General features: G+C 40.9%; 1 protein-coding gene across 2 annotated transcripts in view; it reads right to left on the reverse strand.

Annotated features, from left to right (window-relative positions):
* Nucleotides 1-21475, reverse strand: part of OXR1 (oxidation resistance 1) — a 620623-nt gene that overhangs the window by 315093 nt on the left and 284055 nt on the right. The gene's annotated exons all lie outside the window — the stretch shown is intronic.

A 21475-nucleotide genomic window follows, 5' to 3' on the forward strand; every position in this document is an offset into this window, starting at 1 on the left:
TTAATGTTGGACTTGTGGGCTTGGGCAGCACTGGGTTGGGATGTTTTCTTGATGTGCACTTAACCTTTATATAAAACTCTCTCATACATGAGTTTGTGTGGATTTGTTTCTCTGAAGTACCCAGACTAACACAGTCCCTATGTATAACAGAATGTATCAATTCCAAGTCTTTCACAATCACTGCTATGTTTAAGCCCATTGTTGCAGCCATTGAAGCGATCCATCTTGTTAAAGGTATTCCTTGTTTTCTCTGATCATCTGTTTTACATGCATGATGGCCTTCTCCAGCAACTGGCCCCTCCTGTTAACATGCCCAACGATGTAATATGAAAGTTCACCATCCTTGCTTCGAAGGAGCATTTTAGCTGTACTTACTTCAAGAAGGATTTGTTTCTTCTTCTGGCAGTCCAGGGTACTTTCAATATTCTTCCCCAACACCATAATTCAAACGCACCAAGTTTTCTGTTGTCTTTCTTATGCACCGTCCAACTTTCGTGTGCATTTGAAATGATTGAAAAACGCCATGGCTTGGGTCAGGCAAACCTTAGTGCCCAAAGCGATATCCTCGTTCTTCAACATTACAAAGAGGTCTTGTGCAGAGGGTTTGCCCACGGCAAGTTGTTATCTGATTTCTTGACTGCTGCTTCCAAGAGCATTGATTGTGGATCCAAGCAAGAAGAAATCCTTGACATCATCAACCTTTATCATCATGTTTTCTATTGGCCCAGTTGTGAACATTTTTATTTTCTCCACGTTGAGTTTCAATCCACACTGAAGGCTGCAGTGCTTGATCACTTCCAGCCAGCGAGGTTGTGTCTTCTGCATATCACAGGTGTTAGAAGGCCAACTTCCATCCTGGTGCTTTGTTCTTCGTTATATAGCTAAGCTTTTTGAACTATTTGCTCAGCATACAGGTTGAGTATGGATGGTGAAAGGGCACAAACCGGACACATACTTTTGCTGATTTTAAATCAAGCAACATTTACCTTGTGCTGTTTCATTGGTCCACACACAGGTTCTGCATGAGCACAATGAAGTGTTACGGAGTTCCCATTCTCAACGCTGACCCTAGTTTGTTATGATCTACATGGTGGATTTGAACTGTTGACTCTTTCTCCCATTGGCAGCTGAGTATTTTGCCATTGCACCACCTGTTTTCTAGGGGAGGAAATACACTTATTATATAGTAAGTTCTGTTAGTGACAGAGCCTTTCTTGTTTTGTTCTTTTTAAAAGTTAAATCCCTCTGGATACGCCAAATATGAAAGACCAATGAAGAAATATCATTTTTAAAGGTGAAATTAACAGGAATGCATGAAGTATTACTGAAAAAAAATTTAAGTTCTTGTTCAACTTTAAAAATGTTTCTTGGTCACTGTGAGGAGCCTGAATGGCACTGCAGGATAAATGGTGGACTGCTAAACTGCAAGGCTGGCGGTTCAAACTCATCAGCTGCCGTGCTGGAGAAGGATGAGGCCATTCGCATCAGTAGAGATTTATAGCCTTGGAAACCATAAATGGAGCCACTGTGATTCAGAATATACATTTAGACCTAACATCATATTACTGAGTGTTCAAAAGCAACCTGAGACAAAAGAAGTTGAAAGCAATATTACCATTAAATGACTTACTAAAAATTGGCCTCCTTGACCAGTTGGATAGGAGGAAGGACTCTGTATGTCTGTAAACAGTGACAGTCTTGGAAATTTCCGAGGAGCAGCTCTGCCCATGCTATAAGTGGGCCTAGACTCGAAGGCAGTGAGTAACTGTTGCATGTAACAGATGAATAAACTTCTGGAAAAATTACAAACCACAATCATGGTCTGAGTCAATTCTTGACTAAACTAAACGTTTCTCCAGTTATTTGTCAAAAGATATTCTAAGAGAGTAAAAAGGATTCACTGCAAAACCAAGGAAGTCCTACAAGCTGTTGAGCAAGAATCTCTTTCAGAGTAATGCACGTTATCGTGTATTTTTAACTTCCGTGATAGCTTCGACAAGCTGGATTGCACAGTGGACATAGCACTGTGCTCAAACATAAGACCAGTTGTGAGGATGGCCCAGGCCTGGGAAGTGTTTCCGTCTGCTGTCTACGGGGCTGTGATGAGGCCAAATCACCTCAATGGCATCTGACAACAGCAACTGCAGATGCTGAGTGCACATTCCTTTCACGTGGCAATAGTAATCCGTGCAATGTGTGACCCCAAGTTCACTGTCATCAAGTCAATTCTGACTCACGGAGACACCACAGGACAGAACAGAACTTACTTTATGGGCTTCTAAGTCTGCAATCATAACATTTTAAAAATTATTTATTATTCATTGGGAGTTAATACATAGAGCATATCATTCCATCGTTCAATCACATCAAGCATTATTGTACGATTGCTACCACAATCAGTTTCCAAACATTCCTTTCTTTCCTGGACTCCTTGACATTGTCTCCTTTTCACTACCCACCCCCTCCCACCCTGTACCCACCACCTGAAACCCTTATGCTACTTGCTGTCCCTCTAGGTCCATCAATCCTGGGTTCCATATACTGGAAAACACGGAACACAACTTCTAAAAGGTGATCCCTAATGACATAATGCATCTGAGATAGACCCTAATATGAACACACAAAAACAAAACAAAACATACAGAAAATGCTAAATACCAGATCAGGCCCAGCGTGCATCAGAAGGCTCCGATCTGGTTAAAAGCCCTTCTACCATTTCCTTTCCACTAGGGAGCAGGTCTCCCCCCCCTCCCTTAAGGCTGTCAGTCAAAAAGCAAGGAGTTGGTGGAGAAAACATATCTCCAGTTTGCTTATTTCAACGTCAAATCTAGTCATAGAGTAGCAGCCTGCCTCCCCTACATAGACTCTGCTAGGCCGTCTCCTTTATAAAGTCGAGTTGACAGATTAAAACATTCTCCTCACCTCACGGGAGCACATGCACTACGGCAAAGAAGCATCACATTTAAGGGGACAAAAGTTAAAGAAACACCTATCTTTTATCAAATTTAACAGTTTTTACCTAAGGGCAGAAAAAAATGTAGATTAAATTTCCAGATAGAGTAATAAATAAATAAATGGTTTGTTTACTTAACCCAAGTTTCCAAAAATGATTATCCCAAATGAAATCATAGAAAAATCTCAAGTAGTTCAAGGAACAAAAACAAATCTTTTCTAAAAGATATGGCCAGAATTTGAACCCCCAATTAGTTTGAAGAACATGAAATACCTTGTACTATCAACTTTTAGCTTCACCATTGCTTATCATAAGATATATGTTTACATATCACAGGATTGCTTTATTCTTTAATGTGAACATGTAATACATTGAACAAGAAGTTTCAACTCTAGCAATATTTCCTGATTGTCTACTTCTATGTCCTTATTTATATTATGATTCACCTGAAAAAGCCCTCCTGTTTTTTTAGCAATTAACCTTAAAGTTCATCTCTCCCACTGACATCCTTACGACAATGTATGTGTGAACAACAGCTCAAGTTTGCCATTCTCAAGAGTGAATTCAGGAGGGTTTTCTGAGTCTTTTCCAATATCCTCTTCCAGAATGAACGGAATCAACCTCCGGCCCATTACAAAGACCAGACTCATCCCTGGGGCAAGCATTTTCTTTAAGAAGTCAGATAACCTCTATTTTAGAAAACAACAGACATCCGTGAGAGGGTGGCCAATTCCCTCTCAGTTTCTACAGGAGCGGGGCATCCACGGGTTGTTCTGAATGTCTGCAGCTCACTTGGCAACAGAGCCTCCTGAGGACCACTGAGAGGGATGCACACAGATTAGTGCTTCCGTCCTGCTCCCGAACAGAATCCTGCAGCGCTACTGTGTGTCTGCCAGGCTTGGGACAAGGAACTCTTGTGAAGTCAGAAGCCCTTTGAGAGACTGTGTAGCTGTACCTGCCGATGTTTCTTCACTTTTCTGGGGCCGGAATAAAGAACACAGGGAAGGCACCATATGCTGTACCGTCCCCAGCGGTTTGACTAATATTTCAGAATCTGCATTAGTTGGTGACTTTGTACATCTCTAAATTTTCCAGGATTTTTCCAAACTTTCTTTTATGTAAACATATTGCTTCTTAAGCAATAGGAACATCTAAGCCATGCTTGGAAAAATATTTTTAAAAAGAAAACAACTAGGAACATGAAAAATAGATACACTGGATTTCTAAAAAATATTTGAGCTTGCAGATCTCAAGAGAACGCAAAAAAGTATTTCTGCTTCACAAGAGAACTTGCTGAAAATCAATAGTTAAAAAATGTTTATTGCGGCCTATAGAAAACTAAAGAAACACAGAAGTAAAATCTCATTTTAAATAGAACATGTGTTTGCATGTGTTTTGTCTCAGTATTCATTACTCACAAAGCACTTAAAAAGATAAATACCTATCTTTCCCTCCTGACTCAGGTTAAGAATTATGTGCCCTGGCGGTGGAACATCAGCATCATGTTAATGAAGACTGTTCATTAATGATTTATAACGCCACACGCTTAACACCATTTTCATAAACTCATCGTAATGCATGTCCAAAATTGCACTTTGGAAATTATCCCTGCCAGAAGAAGACGCTGAATAAAATCTAAACACACTTTCATTAAAAACATGCAACAAAATAAGATATTGATTAATAAACATGAATGTATCTATCTATACCAGTGGTTTAAAACCTTCCGAGCACTGCAACCCTTTAATACAATTCCTCATGTTGTGGTTGGTGACTCCCAATCATAAAATTATTTTCATTGCTATTTCATCACTGTTATTTTGCTACTGTTATGAATCAGGTGACCCCTGTGAAAGGGTTGTTTGACCCCCAAAGGGGTCGTGACGCACAGGTTGAGAACCGCTGATCTTTAGTCTAGAAAACCCCCAAAGCCTTTTAGTTGACATATTGAAATATTCATTCAAGTTTTTAATTATGAAAAATGTCAAATATATACAGGAATAAGGGGATAGCATAGCATAACATAACATAATATAACATAACATGATTCAACAGTTCTCAACTCATGGCCATTCTTATCTAATCTATAGCCTGTCCACCTTCTCCAGTGCAATGCTCAGACTTCATAGAATTTCCTTCTACATTGTTTTCAAAGATGAATCCCTCGAGATAGACCAGACAACGATAAGCAAAATCTTACCTCCATTTCATAACACTAAATGTCGCGTCTTGTCCAGAAAGGAAACTACTAGGGACAGAGTTGGTTGTCTCCTAAAGGGATGATTTTAGGGGTCCCAGAAGATCAAACCATACAAGAAAAAGATCTTGAGTTCTTCCACATCCCTGACCATAACTTAGAAGCATCTGCTAGGATTAGGGCAAGCTCTTACTATATCCCCTGAAAAAACTACATATAGAGAGGTTGTCCGTAAAAGAAAAACATATTAAGCAAAAGTTCAGCTATAAGGTCACCTTTGAGCTATTCAGCGGACCATAACAGAATACAGCAAAAATGGGAAGTAAGCAGCCTGAGGCAGACAGACATGTGGGATTCTGGAGTATTTGAAATGGAGGGAAACAATGGCCAGCCACACAGGAGGAAGGTTGGGTTGACCAAGATTTACCCTTGCCCAACTCCTCTTGATCCTTCCTAGTCAGTCAGGGCAGGACCAATCAGACAAAAAGTGAATGACTCATTTCAAGTGCAGCTACTGACCCTGAGCTTTTACATTTGAAACCTCTGATTGAAATTTCTAGTGACTCATTCATCATAGGTCAAATTATACTGGAGAGCCCTGTGGGTGATTCAGCTCGGGTAATCAATACATACTAGCTTGTTGAAGGTTTTAGATCTGCAATACAAATTGTGAAGAACTTTATTATGACACCATTAGCAAATTAGTCATTTATTTATAAATAATTAAACTTTCCTGAATTGATATACTCTCAAAATATTGTTTGTTTTAATGTTACCCAATGGAAATGTAACTAAACAGTATGTGCACTGGTGAGAAGCATGCATGAGTGTAACCTGTCTTAACATTAGCTTTGTGACCTTTGAAAAAATATTGAACCTCTTAAAATCTCCTATTTCCTGTCTATACAATAGGCACACTGACCTGTCTCCTAGGGCTGCTGTGAGGGATTAACTGAATCAATACATGGGAAGTGCTCCCAACAATGCTTTGCACATAGTTGTTCTTGTTAGATGCTATTAAGTAGTAGCATCTCACCCTCAGACAACAGAACAAACTACTGCCTGGTCCTGTTCCATCCTCAGAGTCATTACCATGCTGGAGTCTGTCGTTGCATCCGCTGTGCGATTTCACCTCATCAAAGTCTCCCTTGCTTTTTTATTTACTAGCTACTTTCCTAAGCATGATGCCCTTCACCAGGGGCAGGTCCATCCTGGTAACATGTCCAGAGCACACAAGATGAAGTTCAGCATCCTCATTTCTTAGGAGCTTTCTGATTATACTTCTTCCAAGACAGACATGGTCTTTCTTCCAGGCATCCACAGCATAGTCAATATTCTTTGCCAATGCCATAATTAAAAATTATGCAATTAATGCCATATGTATGCAATTAATGCCATATGCCAATGCCAAAATTAAAAATAAGCAATTATTCAGGATTGCTTATTCATTGCCCAGCTTTGGCACACATAGTAGACAACTGAAAGTATCGTGATTTGGGCCAGGTATGGGGCTCTGGTAGCATGCTGGGTTACACACTGAGCTGCTAACCACAGAGCAGCAGTTTGAAACCACCAGCCACTCTGAAGGAGAAAGACAAGGCTTTCTGCTCCTGCCGAGATGACAGCCCCCCGAGGGAAGTTCGACTGTTTAGCAGGAGCTCTGTAAGTCAGAAGTGGTAAATGGCACTGGGGAGGGTCAGGTGTACTTTAGTCCTCAAAGTAGAACCTATGTTTTTTGTTTGTTTGTTTGTTTGTTTGTTTTTTAACACTGTAAAGGTGGCTTTTGCATCAAATTTGTCCAATACATCATTAAATTTCTCAACTGCTCCTTCCATGAACATTGAGTGTGGGGCCAAATAAAATGAAATCCTGAAAATATCAATCCTTCCACCATTTTTCATGATGTTGCTTATTAGTTCAGTTGTTAAGATTTTTCATTTCCTTTATGTTAAGGTTCAATTCCCACTCAAAATGAATGCTTGACCTTCATCAATAAATATGTTGTGCCATATTCAATTTTAGCAGGCAGGATGGCTGGTATCATACAGTAAATGTATAGTAAATGTATATACATGTGAACTTTGGATTTTTCTCTTCCTATCAGGATGTAAGTGCCACAAGCCTGGTGTTTTGGTCCATTAATACATCTCAATGCCTGGCACAAACCAGATAATCAGCATTTGTTGAATGAATAAAACCTTGGTTGTCTTATTAGAGAAAAATATTATCCACGACTATGTATAACTTATCAAGGCATAAGGAACTCAGTGGCACAGTCGCCACTAACAGAAAGGTTGGTGGTTTGAGCCCACCCATCAGCTCCAAGGGGACAGACTTGGTGAGCTGCTTCCTTAAAGGCTACAGCCACGAAAGCCCTATGGAGAAGTGGCTCTGGAGCAATGGTTACGGTGCACCCTTCCGCCTTGGGGCCATTGTGATTAAAACTCAGCTCAACGGCACTCAAAAACCACAACAACATTGTGACATTACAAAATGGAAATATCTTTCTGAAATTAAAAATACATATTTCCTAAAATTCATGAAGGAGGAAATTAGACCATTGGTGATGGTTACAATTCTACTCATGAAGAGCAAATAAAGCTAATCCACACACAAAAGGCAGTGATGCCCAGAAGGTGTTTTTAAACTTTCAGTTAATATTAAATGTGAAATACCAGTTCTACGGAGTTTGAACTTTTACCTCTTCTAAGCAGGAAAATGCAATTCTGATAAGTTGGGCCTGTATCAGACAAACAACTGGAACATTAGAATGATCAGCCTCTGATAACAATTACAAACATCAATGTAACTACTCACTAAGATTTCAAAGTGTCAATTAAAAGCTTACTTCATTTATTCAGAACAGTCTAGGGTTGACAGATAGATTCATGTTCAATAGCCAATATCTTGTTTTCTTATGAAAAAACACTGCCAAATATGAAAATGCTTCATTTACCTTTCACTGAAAAGTTAGGGAATTTTTAACAGAATTTAACTTTCTGAAAATCTGAATGTATCTTCCTCTATCCAGTTCAAACATTTTCATGGCCATTTCCCCCAAATATATTTAATTAGTCCTTGTTTGGGTTTTTTTTTTTGTTTTTTTTTTGCACATTGCTTAATCAAATTGCATGTTGAATAATTTAACCTTTTCATAATGACTCAGGGTCATCATTTTCAAAATTAATTATTACTCTGTGTTCTAATACAAGGATGCCCACAGGAGTTTTGAGGCTTTAGAAACTGTTTGTCTTGCCAAGGGCTCCAGACTGCTATTATAAATAATCCTGGGTGGTGCTGTTGGGTAAGAGTCAGACTGCTAACCCCAAGACCAGTGGTTCAAACTCATTAGCAACTGTTTTGGAGACAAGGTGGGGCTTTCTGCTTCTGGAAAGATTTACAGGCTTATTGGGTCACTGAGTCAGAAGGACTAAATGACAATGGGATAGATTAACGGGATGAGAGGGGAAAGATCTTCCACTGAATCCTCTCTTCAGAAAGTATGGAAAGTCATGGGCTTTTTGAGTAACCCATCGCCCTCTCGTGGACTCTGACTCATAGTGACCTTGTAAGACAGAATGGACCGTAGGTATCCAAGGAAATCATCTTAAGGAAGCAGATTGACCCATTTGTCTCCCACAGAGCAGCTGCTGTGTTTTGACCCACGGATTTGCAGTTCGTAGCTGAGCTCTTGAAGCATTTTGCCACCTAGGCTGCTTTGGATTTTAGAGAACCCCAAACCCACTGCCATCTAGTCCATTCCAACTCATGGTAACCCTGTCCATGGTTTCCAAGGGTGTAAATCTTTCTGGAAGTTGATAGTCTCATCTTCTTCCTGAGGAGTGACTGGTGGGCTTGAACCACTGATGGTGTAGTTAGCAGTTCAACATTTAACCAATAGGGAAAACAAACAAACAAACGAAAAACTCACTGCCATCGAATTGATTAAAACTCAGAGCAACTCTATCGGACAAGGTTTCCTGGATTGTAACAGCTTGCAAGAGTTGAAAGCCTCATCTTTCCCTTGAGCATGGCTTGTGGTTTTGAATTGCTGATATTGCAGTTAGCTGATAATCAATCGGAAAAAGGCTCTTTAAAACGAGCCCCTGGCTCCCTGATAAGACAGGTAAGGGAACCTTGGGTTGCTGAGAGTTTAGTTATCCCAGAAAGAAACTCTGCTGAAGTAGAAAAGAAGGGAAGGACCTGACTGAGTAAGGAAGACTTTCTACCACGGTCCGTATGGTTTTGATTTTACACTGTTCGCTTCCTAAGCCACCCTTCATTTCCAAATAAGAACCTCAGAACCTCCAGGTGGAAGAACAGAACACGGTAGCATTTCTTGCAGTGGCTAGTCAAATAAATGCAGGCGCATGGCAAGCCCTGGTCCAGAGAGTCGACCTGTTCTAGGGGATTTTCAAGACTGCGACTGTTCAGAAGAGGATGGCCAGCCCAGAACTTCCAGGCACCTCTGGGTGGGTAGGAATGCCCAATCTTTTTACTAGAAGTCAAGTGACTCTTCGGTGCTATGCTATTTAAGCTGATTTTAAAAAGTTTAAAGCCATGAACCATGGTGGTAATAGATGGGGTATAATACTGTCAGTGTTGGTCCAAGGTCTTTAGAAGGAATGATGTAAATGCATAGGCATTAGTGTAGGGGATCGTTGCTCTTGCCACTCACCACAAGAATCCTACCAAGACTTCTATACTGAAGACTTATCAACAGTTTTTGTTTTTTTTGATTGACTGATTGATGTTGTTGGGTGCTGTGGAGTCAGTTCTGACTCCTAATGACTCTACACACAACAGAAGGAAACACTGCCTGGTCCTTTGCCATCCTCACAAGTGTGATGTTTGAGCTCATTGTTGCAACCACTGTTTCAAGCCATCTCGCCATGGGTCTTCCTCTTTTCTGCTGTCTTCTAATTTACCAAGCCTCGTGATTCTTTTTCCCCAGGGACTTACGCTGGAAAAACAATAATTATCTTTCTCCTTATCCATCCTCAGCATGAAACTACTAGCTTTTATTTTCAATGAAATCAGAGTATCTGCCACTACCATCTCTTTCTTCCTCCCCCTTGTAATTTTTTTCTTCTAATTAGCTGTGGCTGGGACACCAGTCTAAGTTTTCTAATATGGGATCAACAATAAAAGTTGTATTGACCCAAGAGATTTGTCCCTGGAAAGCACATTGGCTTTAGGCAATAGACACTGCCATATTTATTTTAGGATCTAAGATGATTTAAATGACTCCTGCTCTTAAATGTGTTCTAGGATGGCTAAGATTGCAAAATTAATTACCTGGAGAAAAATAAAGTGTGGTCGTAAATGGATTTAGAGCCCCTGAAGTGACTAGCTTAGTACCCAACCACTGCATACTCCTCAAGTGTTTAATCACAATGAAAACCTTCTGAGCAATCTCATTACTTAGAAAATTGGGAATATTTATATGACTGGTTCATAGCATGTTCCCGCCCACGGTCAAGGGAAAATTAAATTTTAAGAGAGATGTACACCTAGATTGAAGATGTGTAGTGTAAATCTTAACTTTTTCCATGTGGGATAAGAAAGTTATTTTGGTCTCTGCTTATAATCCCCAGGATTTCTTTTTAATCTGTTAAATATTCCAATGATTTCAAAGTTTCATTTTTATAAGGATTTATAAGTAGAACAAAAACAGGAAGAAAAATGAGATTAATAACCTCAGGAAGAAGTCCAACTATTCCAAATAACAATGTCCCTTTCCTAGACCCAAGAGAATCGGAGCATGGGAGGACTCATTGTGCAGATTGGAAAGCGCACATCAGTCCTGCTCAGCTAGTCTTTGCAAGGTTAAATCTCTCTGGAGAGGTGCCTGTTGTTACAATAGCAAGCTTCCACTCACAGCCAGAGAGCACATGTGGTCTGTGTGCAGCTGTGCCCTCTGCAATTGTTCTCTTCTGCTAACCCTGTATTTAAACCATGCTCTCAAGGATAGCTGCTATTCTCTAAATTCAGACATTTTAGGCTTTATTCCTAGTTACATTTGTAAGCATGGTATTAATGACTATTCTTATCTTTTAACGACTTTTTGTACCTAGGTCCCACAATGACGTCTTAATTTGCATCAGGTCCTTATTACGAACTATCTTTCTTCCGGTTTCTAGGTCTATATTTCAGGTGTTTATGTCTTCACTCCTGGGTTATGGGACAACTTCATAACTATTGTGTTGTCAATATCTCTTCCATGTCCAATCATATAACTTAGCAGTATCTTAAAATAAGCTTGTTTTTTTCATCAAGCCTGTTCAAAAGCTGTCCACAACTGCTCCTACGATAGAGAAGGCCATCTGCAGCAAACTGCCGAGCACTCCTCTCTAGCCTGGTCTCCTCCTGTCCCTCGGCACTCTCCTTCACCAGACAAATGCCCAGTCACTGTCTACAGATACCTGCCCGTCCCAGGGGCCGCGCCCTCTACGAATGCAGCCTACACTCCTAGAACCACGCTTCCTTCTTCTAGACCAGCGGTTCTCAACCTGTGGGTTGCAACTCCTTTGGGAGTCAACCCTTTCACAGGGGTCTCCCGGTCCATAACAGTAGCAAAATTGCAGTGATGAAGTAGCAAGGAAAATAAATTTATGGTTGGGGAGTCACTACCACATGAGGAACTGTCTGAAAGGGTCCAAGCATTAGGAAGGTTGAGAACCGCTGTGCTAGACCCAGTACAATTGCCAGGAGATCCTCTTTGACTGCAGGAGGAATGAGAAGACAGAAGATGGAAAGAGAGATGAGCAAAATCCTCCTTCCTCCGTGGTTCTCCACCACAGAGGGTATGAACATAGCAGGGATTACCTGGTTGGACCCTTTTAAATGTGTAGGCTTTATTATTCTATGAGACAGTGCTTATTGTTTGGGAATTGGTCTGTTTTTAATTTTTTATTTATTTATTTTTCCATCAAAACAAATTATCTCCCAGAAATACAATATTTTTTATAAGATCTCAGGAAAGGAGAGAGAATCTCTATTGAAAAACTTTCTTAAGCAAATCTATGAAGAATACCCTCCAAACCCACTATAATCTCTCCTCTTGGAAGTCAAGTAATTTTATTCGTGAAGTGAATCTGACAGTTGAATGTTCGCATCCTGAAGGGAGACATTCCCTCTGGCCCACATTCCCGTCCTGGTCCTGGGGAACGCTGAGTCTGCACGACCCCTTACTGAACACCCTTCACAGCCCTAAAGGCCTCGGTGTAGGTCAAGTTTCTTGTTTGCTAGAAATCTTATCTGGCTAGTTAAAGGATTCCTTGTGTCACAATTATTAATTGATCAGTTACTGGGTGAAAGGCTAGTGGTTTGAACCTACTAGAAGCTCCTTGGGAGAAAAGACTTGCAATCAACTCTGTAGAGCTTAGCGCATAGCCTGGAAAACGCGATGGGAAATTCTGTTGTCATGTGGTTGCTATGCATTGAAACAGACTTGACGGCACATAACAACCGCTGGGTCTTGTTATTGAATCAGAGAAATTCTGAATTCAAAATAAATTTGCAACTGCACTACAATAATGCTCCAGTAGAAACCATGTCTCTGTTGCTACCCACTGCTCAGCAGCTGTGATGGCAAAGACTAGACTTGCAACTACAGAAGAACCATCATGCCTGCTAGGAAGTCTGATATCTCTGCACATGACCTCTAGTTCAATTCTATACACTTCAAACCTTGGACTAACCTGCTTGGGCGACTCTATAGAGCACAGGTAGAACTACAGTTGCAAGGGCATCTTGACTGGGTATTTTTGGCATCTAAATCCTGAAGGTACTGAGAGATATTCTAGATTAGGAGCATCCACCTGACATATTCTTCATACAATGAATGATTTTGCTTCCCTCACGGTGACAAACTGGATAATGAGATTCTGTGCAGAGGTGTGATTAAAGGTATAAACTCTAGAACAAGACTGCCATGGTTCAAATCACATTTCAAGTACTCCTTACCTGTGTGACCCGGGACTGTAACTTATTATCTCGGTGCATTTATTTTGACCTCTATAAAAAGAGGATAATAATAATTAACTTGAAATGTTGTTGTGAAGTCTAAGGATTATATTTACCTGAAAATGTAAAGTGCTTAGAATACTGTCTGTGCTTGAGTTACAGCCCTTTTAATGGGATTCTATCCCTTTCTCTAAACTGGAATAAGCAAACGAAGAGATCTGTGTGGGCTAGGGGAAGCTGGTCAAGCCTTGGCAGGTAGTAGCTCTAACTCCTCAGTTGCGCGGAGAGAGAAAGGTGAGGCTGTCTGCTCCCATAAAGTCTAGGAATATCTACAGAGCAGCTCTACTTTGTCAGTGAGGGAGGCTGTGTGTCAGAATGGACGGGGCAGTAGTGAGCAGTGCTGTTGTTGTTAGCTATTATTATTATTATTATTAGTTTTAAGATCCGTGTGCATCGTTTCCAGATGACAGCTTATCTGAATTGTAACAAATGGCATCTACCATATTTGCAAAGCAGCAACGGGAATTTTCTCTCCAGATATTTTGTCAGCTTTTGACTGTGGCTATTAAGGGACAGAAACAAAGCTGCCATTAGCTTGTCTCAAATTAGGTAATAGAGATACGACAGGCTAATGTCACAACCTGTCATTGCTCTCCCAGGGGACATCACGAAGGCTTGCTAAGGAGCCAATTGCTCAATAGTGCCAGGAGAAAGGAGTTAGTTTACCGATATACCAACACCAGGAGCAAGGCTTTTCTTCGGTCTTTTTTTCCTGGATACCTAGAGATGATTCGTCGTCAAAAGGTTAGGTGTTGTTATTGAATCATAGAAATTCTTGACTCAAAATAATTTGAAAGAGCATTTCTTTATTTCCCATACTTGTTTCAGTCTGGATGATTTTCCGTTTTTTTTTTTTTTGAATTGGAAATAAAAAGTTTTGTCCAGACTTGAAGTAAACACTCCGACTGTGACACTGTTTGTTCTGAATTACAGGAGTCTTCCCGCCCGGGTTGTTTACTTCGGATTCTGGTAGAAACTTTCTATTTTAATGATGCACTAATAACCACTACTACTAGTCTCTAGGCAACCAGGAAAAAAAAAAAAAACAAAGAAAGAGGTAGAACCAAAGAAAAGACTTGTTCCTGGTCTTGATTTACACGTAGAACAGCTCCTTCCACGGGTCCGCCTTGAGTACCTGTGCTTCTTAGAAAATTCGTCCACATAATATTTGGACATTTTGCTGCAAAATGAAACCTGGGAGCCTGTGGGGTAGTGCACTGCGCACTGAGCTGAGAAATGCAAGGCTAGTGGTGGGAACCCACTCTCATTCCAGGAAGAGTACTTCCCAGGGAGAAAGGTAAGGCTGTCTGTACTTGCTAAGCCTTAAAATCTCAGAATCCCATAGGGGCCATTCTACTCTGTCCTACAAGGTCACCAAGAGTCAGCATTGACATCATAGCAGTTTTGAGATGGAAGCTTGTCACACTTCTGTTGATATTGACTTTATGGAGAAATAAAACCCTTTGTTATTTTACAGAGGTATTTTATAGCATTACATGCTGTCATGTCAAGTGTCTCAATCTATATTTTAATTGTTGATTTTAAAAATCCCGCTACTAGTCATCAAGCCCTGGTTGGTGGTGCAGTGGTTAAAGCACGAGGATTCTAACCAAATGTTCAATCACAAGCTTCCACCCGGGAGAAAAGTGTGTCATTCTATGTCTGCAGAGTAGTTCTGCTTGGTCCTATAGGATCATAATGATTTAGGAGCAATTCAATAGTGGTCACTCAATTGGTTACATAATAAAATAAAATAATTCTATTTAGTGGCAGCCTTGATCTGGTTTGTGTGAATATAAATTAAAGTCCTAACCTCTAGGATCAATGAATGTTATCTGTTGTCCAAATAGAATTCATTTAATCTAATGAGCTAACATGAGGTGACCATGGATTAGGGTGGGTCCTAATCCAAGATGACTGGTATCATCATTTAAAAAATATATATATATATATATATATAAATAAATAAGCAGAGACACAGAAGGACTACAAGGGTTACAAAGACAGGGTGGGGAAGGAGCATGGAAAAGATTCTCTTTGGGTAATCTCCAAAAGGAACTAATACTGCCAACACTGATGTTGGCATGTTGGTGCTTAAGCAGGAGAACCGTGATAAAATAACAAATCTATTGTTTTAAGCCACTTCCTTGAGGGTAGCTTTTCATGGCAGCCCAGTTGTTGTCATCAAGTCTTTTCCAACACAAGGCAACAAAATGAAACACTATGGGTTCCTGGGGCATCCTTACTACTGTGATGTTTGAGACCATGGTTGCAGCCACTGTGTCGATCCATCTCATCCTGGGTCTTCCTCTTTTTGCTGATCGACTTTAGCAAGCGACTGATCTTTCCTTATAATGTGTCCACAGTCCTTGAGTTGAAGTCTCACCATCCTCATTTCTAAGGAGCATTCTGATTGTACTTCTGACATTATAGATTATTTGTTCTCTTGGCAGTCCACATTATTTTCAATATTCTTTGCCAGCACCATAATTTGTTTTTATTTTTTAAAATCATTTCTTTGGAGGCTCTTACAGTTCTTATCCTATTCCATACATCCATCCATTGTGTCAGGCACATTTGTACATATGTTGCCATCATCATTTTCTTTCTTTAAAAAAAATCATTTAATCAGGGGCTCTTACAGCTCGTATCCCATTCCATTCATCCATCCATTGTGTCAAGCACATTTGGATATTTGTTGCCATCATCATTTTCAAAACATCTTCTTTCTACTTGAGCTCATTCCCCCACCTCTCCCACCCTCCCTCACTCATGATTCCTGGATAATTTTTTTAACGTCTTACATTGACCACTGTCTCCCTTCACCAACTTTTCTATTGTCCATCCTTCTGGGGTGGGGATTATATGTCAATCATTGTGATTGGTTTCACCCTGCTCCCCTGCCACCTTTCCCTTGCCCTCCTGTTATCACTACTCTCATTATTGGTCCTGAGGGGTTTATCATCCTGGATTTCCTGTGTTGTGAGCTCTTGTCTGTAATAGTGTACAGGCTTTGGTCTAGCCAGATTTGTAAGCTAGAATTGGGGTCATGACAGTGGGGTGGGAGGGAGAGGAATGAGAGAAAATCTGTATGTTTCATTGGTGCTATACTGCACCCTGACTGGCTCGTCTCTTCCTTGTGACTATCCTATAAGGGGATGTCCAATTGTCTACAGATAGGCTTTGAGTCTCCACTCCACCCTTCCCCTCATTCACATCGATATGATTTTTTTATTTTGAGTCTTTGATGCCTGATACTTGATCCCTTCAACGCCTCATGATCACACAGACTGGTGTGCTTCTTCCATGTGGGCTTTGTTGCTTCTCAGCTAGATGGCTGCTTGTTTATCTCCAAGCCTTTGAGACCCCAGATGCTATATCTTTTGATAGCCGGGCACTATCAGCTTTCATCACCACATTTACTTAATGTACCCATTTTGTCTTCAGCGCTTGTGTCAGGGGAGGGCCAGGACCATAATTTAAATGCATCCCTTCTTATTTTGTCTTCCTTATTCAGGGGCCAGCTGTCCTAAGCATCTGAGGTCATTAAAAACTACTAAGACTGTCTGCTGGCACTTCCTATTCCTCAAAGTGAAATCTTCACTCATCTACACTTTGCAGAGGTGTCGTGCAGCAGATTTACCTACAGCAATGTGTCGATTGATTTGTTGACTTCTGTTTTCATGAGCATGGGTTGTAAACCTAAGAAAGATGACAGTCCTAGAAAACTAAAATAGGATCCTTTATATTAGCAGACTATAAAATCCCTCTGTGGCTCAGTGGATTGCATGTTGGGCTGCTAGCCACGAGATCAGCAGTTTGAAACCATTGGTTGTTCTTCGAGAAAAAGAGGAGGCTTTCTACTCCTGTGAAAATCTATCATCTTAGAACTCCACAGGTACAGTTCTACTCTGTCCTACAGAGTCTCTATGTCAGAAGTCACTCAATGGCAGCAAGTTTGATTTTATATAAGCAAAATAAACCAAATGAATATAATTCCCATGGGATGGAAATAATATAATGCTATATCTGTCTCTACCAGGCTGTGAACTATGAGGCCTGAGTTTCATTCTTAATATTCTTTTGTTATCTTTTAGGCAATAGTGTAAAATCACTTTTAACTGCTAAACTCTATATAGCTGTGTTAAAGAAATAGTTTGCTCCCTTCATTCTTGAAAAATATGAGAGGTAATCCTGACAGATCTCAGAGCACTGATCTCAGTTCTTCATAATGTTGTATTTCAAATGGTGCAGTGAAAAGGCGCACATCGAGTTCCAGCTAATGCTTCACTTTGATGCACTCTTGTAGCTGCCTAGAGGTAATACATGTCATTGATAATACATTGCCCAACTAATACAGCACGGCCTATCTTGGTTGCTGAAAATAAATTTAGATGCAGAGAAACCAGTGATCCTATCTAGGTAAAATTCATGGAAATTTTACATGAAAAATTTTTTTATCATTTTATTAGGGCTCATACAACTCTTATCACAATCCATACATACATCAATTGTGTAAAGAACATTTGTACATTCATTTCCCTCATCATTCTCAAAACATCTGCTCTCCACTTAAGCCCCTGGCATCAGCTCCTCATTTTTCCTCTCCCTCCCTGCTCCCCACTTCCTCATGAACCCTTGGATAATTTATAAATTATTATTTTGTCATATCTTGCCCTGTCCGACGTCTCCCTTCACCCACTTTTCTGTTGTCCATCCCCCAGGGAGGAGGTCACATGTAGATCCTCTCATGCTATAACAATGCTAACCAAACCCAGAGCCTTTGATTTGACATCCAACTCATCACAACCTTATAGAACAGAGCTTCCCAATAGGGTTCCAAGGCCATCATCTGTGATCTGTCAGCTAAGTGTTCCCTGCAAACTGCGAGGCTGGAGATTCAACCCCACCAAGGAGTTAGATGAGGTATCTGCTCCTGCAAAGATGCACAGCTTTGGAAACCATATAAAAAGTCCTGTGAACCAGAATCCACTTGATGGCAGTGGCTGCTCTCTGGTCATATGTACAGAAGCAGACCACCCCATCATTCTCCTGCAGAGAGACTTGTGGAGTCGAAGCTCTATCCTTTTCGTTGGCAGCCAGGCATTTAAACCACTGTGCCACCAGGCCTCCTCTTCATGCTATAACCCAAGTAAAATACTGATCAACAGTGTTCTTGCTGTATTACATAAGCAACCCAAAGGATGACAAATATGCTCATTCATTATTAACAATGGGAACACACGATTTCCATTAAAATAGACACCTTGAGGTGAAATGAACACATTCCCCAGAGATAATGGTTATCAATCTTTCCTTTCCTTTATTCTTCAACCTTTCCCCCTCCCCATCCTTCCAGACAGGGGCAGAATAAAGAAGTGGGAGGAGCTCGGGCATTCTTACTGCCACATGAGCCTGGTGTTCTTTCTCCTCAGAAATAAGCCAGATGCACAAGAAATGAGGAGCTCAGAGCAAAGACTTTGGGTGGTAGTTATTAGAGGTTCAAATCATTTGCCTCCCCTTATTCGGGTAAGTAATTTAACATGCATTAACCTTGGTTTCCTCATGTGTATCAATCTGAGGAGTTAATATTCTGGTACTCTATCCGATAATGTCTTGATCCTATTCAAAAGGCTTCCAGGGCCCAATGCATCAAAAATAGACAGCCTATGCCTTCCTACTAGGCTCTTATTAGTCTGCAAGCTCCATTGAAACCTGTTCACCCTGGGTGACTCTGCTCTAATTTGAAAGACCAGTTGCATAGCTTCCAGAATGCCAGCAGCATCAGAGTACAACCCACTGACAGACTGATTCACTGCCATCCAGTGGATACGGACCTGAAATACAAAAGAATTGCAGAGCGTCTCCCACAGGGCCCACTATAGAAAGCACAGCGTAAATCATATCTTCTAGCATTCTGGTTTATATCAAAAACAAACCACCACCACCAAACAAACAAGCAAACATAAAAATGTCTTTCCCAGACATGGACCAGAGGACTTTCAGTAGAGAAGCAAAGGGCTGATTTCCAGAACCCTGTGGAAGGCAGGACCAGAGGCATTGTAGCCATGCCCCACATGGAGAAGGTAGGCCAGGTTCCCATAGGAGCACACCTGCAGCTCAGGGGGCTGGGGGCTGGGCTGGCTCAGAAAGCAGTTTGGGATCCATGATACATGATTCTTGAAAGCATCATGGACATGCCAGGATTTCAGCTATGCAGATTCGAAATCAGTTGAAGAAAATTAGCAATGAGAAAATACGACATGTTCCATAAGAACACTGACTTCTCTCTCTCTCTCTCTCTCTCTCTCTCTCTCTCTCTCTCTCTCTCTCACACTTTCACACACACACACACACACACTGATTCTACCTCCCATGCACACATCCCTCTCTCTCTCTCTCTCTCTCTCTCTCTCTCACTTTCTTTTACTTAAGAACTTGTCACTAAATATATGAAGCTTATTTCTTTTTTCTATTTTAAAATCATTTTATTGGGGGTTCATACAACTCCCATCACAATCCATACATCCATCCATTGTGTCAAGCACACTTGTACATATGTTGCCATCATCATTCTCAAAACATTTGCTTTCTACTTGAGCCCTTGGTATCAGTTTCTCATTTTTTTTCCTCCCTCCCCTCCCCTTCCTCCTTCATGGACCCTTGAGCTCATTTCAATTTCACTTGTCCTTACCATTATTTTTTTCTTAGCCCTAAGACCATTATTTGGTTTGGGGGATACGGAATCTGGAAAGTGTTGTTTGTTTCTTTGTTTTTAAAGAAGCATACTGTATATATTCACATAGCCCATTTCCAGAAATGAAATCAGCAATAGTAGCCTGTAAAACCCTCCATATATGTGGTCCCCGGCCCCCTGCCAGCTGACTGTTAACATATATGTAACACACCTTTGCTCATTCAGCATTTCTCACATGTACAATGTAGTGATGTCAATGAAATGAATCATGTGGTGCAATCATCACCAATAATCTTTTCCCAAATTTTATAGACCCTCATTCATACTGAATGAATGAATTTCCCTGTCCCCCTCTCTCCTGCCCTGGGTATCTACTTGAAGAATCTGAATTCAAACCAAAGACAGAGTTACAAATGATGTATGTATAAGAAAGACCTGGATTCATCACTAAAGAGAGAACATACAAAGGTAAACTTACATAAAGACTCATAAACTCTTCCATCCCTCAGCCAGCCTGACCATCAGCAAGTGCTCCTGAGAGCAGAGGATGAGTCTCCCTGGGGTCCTGTTGCAGTAGGTTTGCTGGGTGGAAACTGAAGACCAGCTGCAGCCTGGCCTTGGAGCAGATCTCTAGGACCCTAAGCCCAGTTAGAGCAGCCCTCCTTGGGTTCTCAGCCACTTCCTTTCCAAATCTACCACCACAATGGCCTCCCGGGGATCTGTGGAGGTTTCCGAACCACCATGCTGAAGGGCAGTGCTGGTGTCTGGGGACACAGATTGGGGATTAGGTATATCTCTTCTCCCTAGTAGAATTTCTTAAGCAGTTTAAGCAGTTTAGATGGAGGATTAGCAAAGCCAGCAGGCTGCGACACAGCTGGTAGAATCAACAAACCAGAGCAGCCAGGCTGGGGAGAGACAAGCCCAAGGGGCCAGCCTGGAATTTCACTATGGATTTGTAGAAGACTCCAGATGCTTGGAGCATCCTGACAAGAGGGGGGGATATGAAATAATCTGCATTTGGTGGATAGGAACCTGAGGCTTAGCCAGGTTAATCTCACTTCCCATAGCACACAGCAATTTAGTGGCCTGGTGATAACAGAATCCAGGTCTTAGGCTTTTAGGGATTCCAGGAGAGGATGAGGAGCCGCCACTTCTTCCTCTGTCATGTACCATTCCTTCTTCAAACTCTCTTATGTCCTGCTGACTCCACTTAAATCCCAGCCCAATGGCCCCCTCTTCTATGTTGTTTTTCTTGTCCCCCTTCTGAACTCCCAGGACAAAACAAGAGTCCAGAGTTGGCAGGGTCCTTAGTAAAATACCTAGATCAACCTCCTCTTTTTACAAATGGAGAAATTGAAGAAGCTGGAGAAGATTTTAATTTCAATCTTGTAATTTTATAAAAAGGAAACAAAATACTGAGAACAGATCTGATTTAGGCAAGGGCACATAAGTAGTCACTACCAGAACAAGATGTCAAACTGGGTCATCTGATTCCTAGAAATTTAAAAGTTTAATTTCCATATATTTAATTGCCAGGTATTCAGATCACATATCACATATAAATACAGGGAAACAGAGGAAACTAAGGGAAAGTCATAAC

Source organism: Echinops telfairi, unplaced genomic scaffold (assembly GCF_000313985.2).
Source record: "Echinops telfairi isolate 266 unplaced genomic scaffold, ASM31398v2 ScPeMD7_1;HRSCAF=3_0, whole genome shotgun sequence".
NCBI lineage: Eukaryota > Metazoa > Chordata > Mammalia > Afrosoricida > Tenrecidae > Echinops > Echinops telfairi.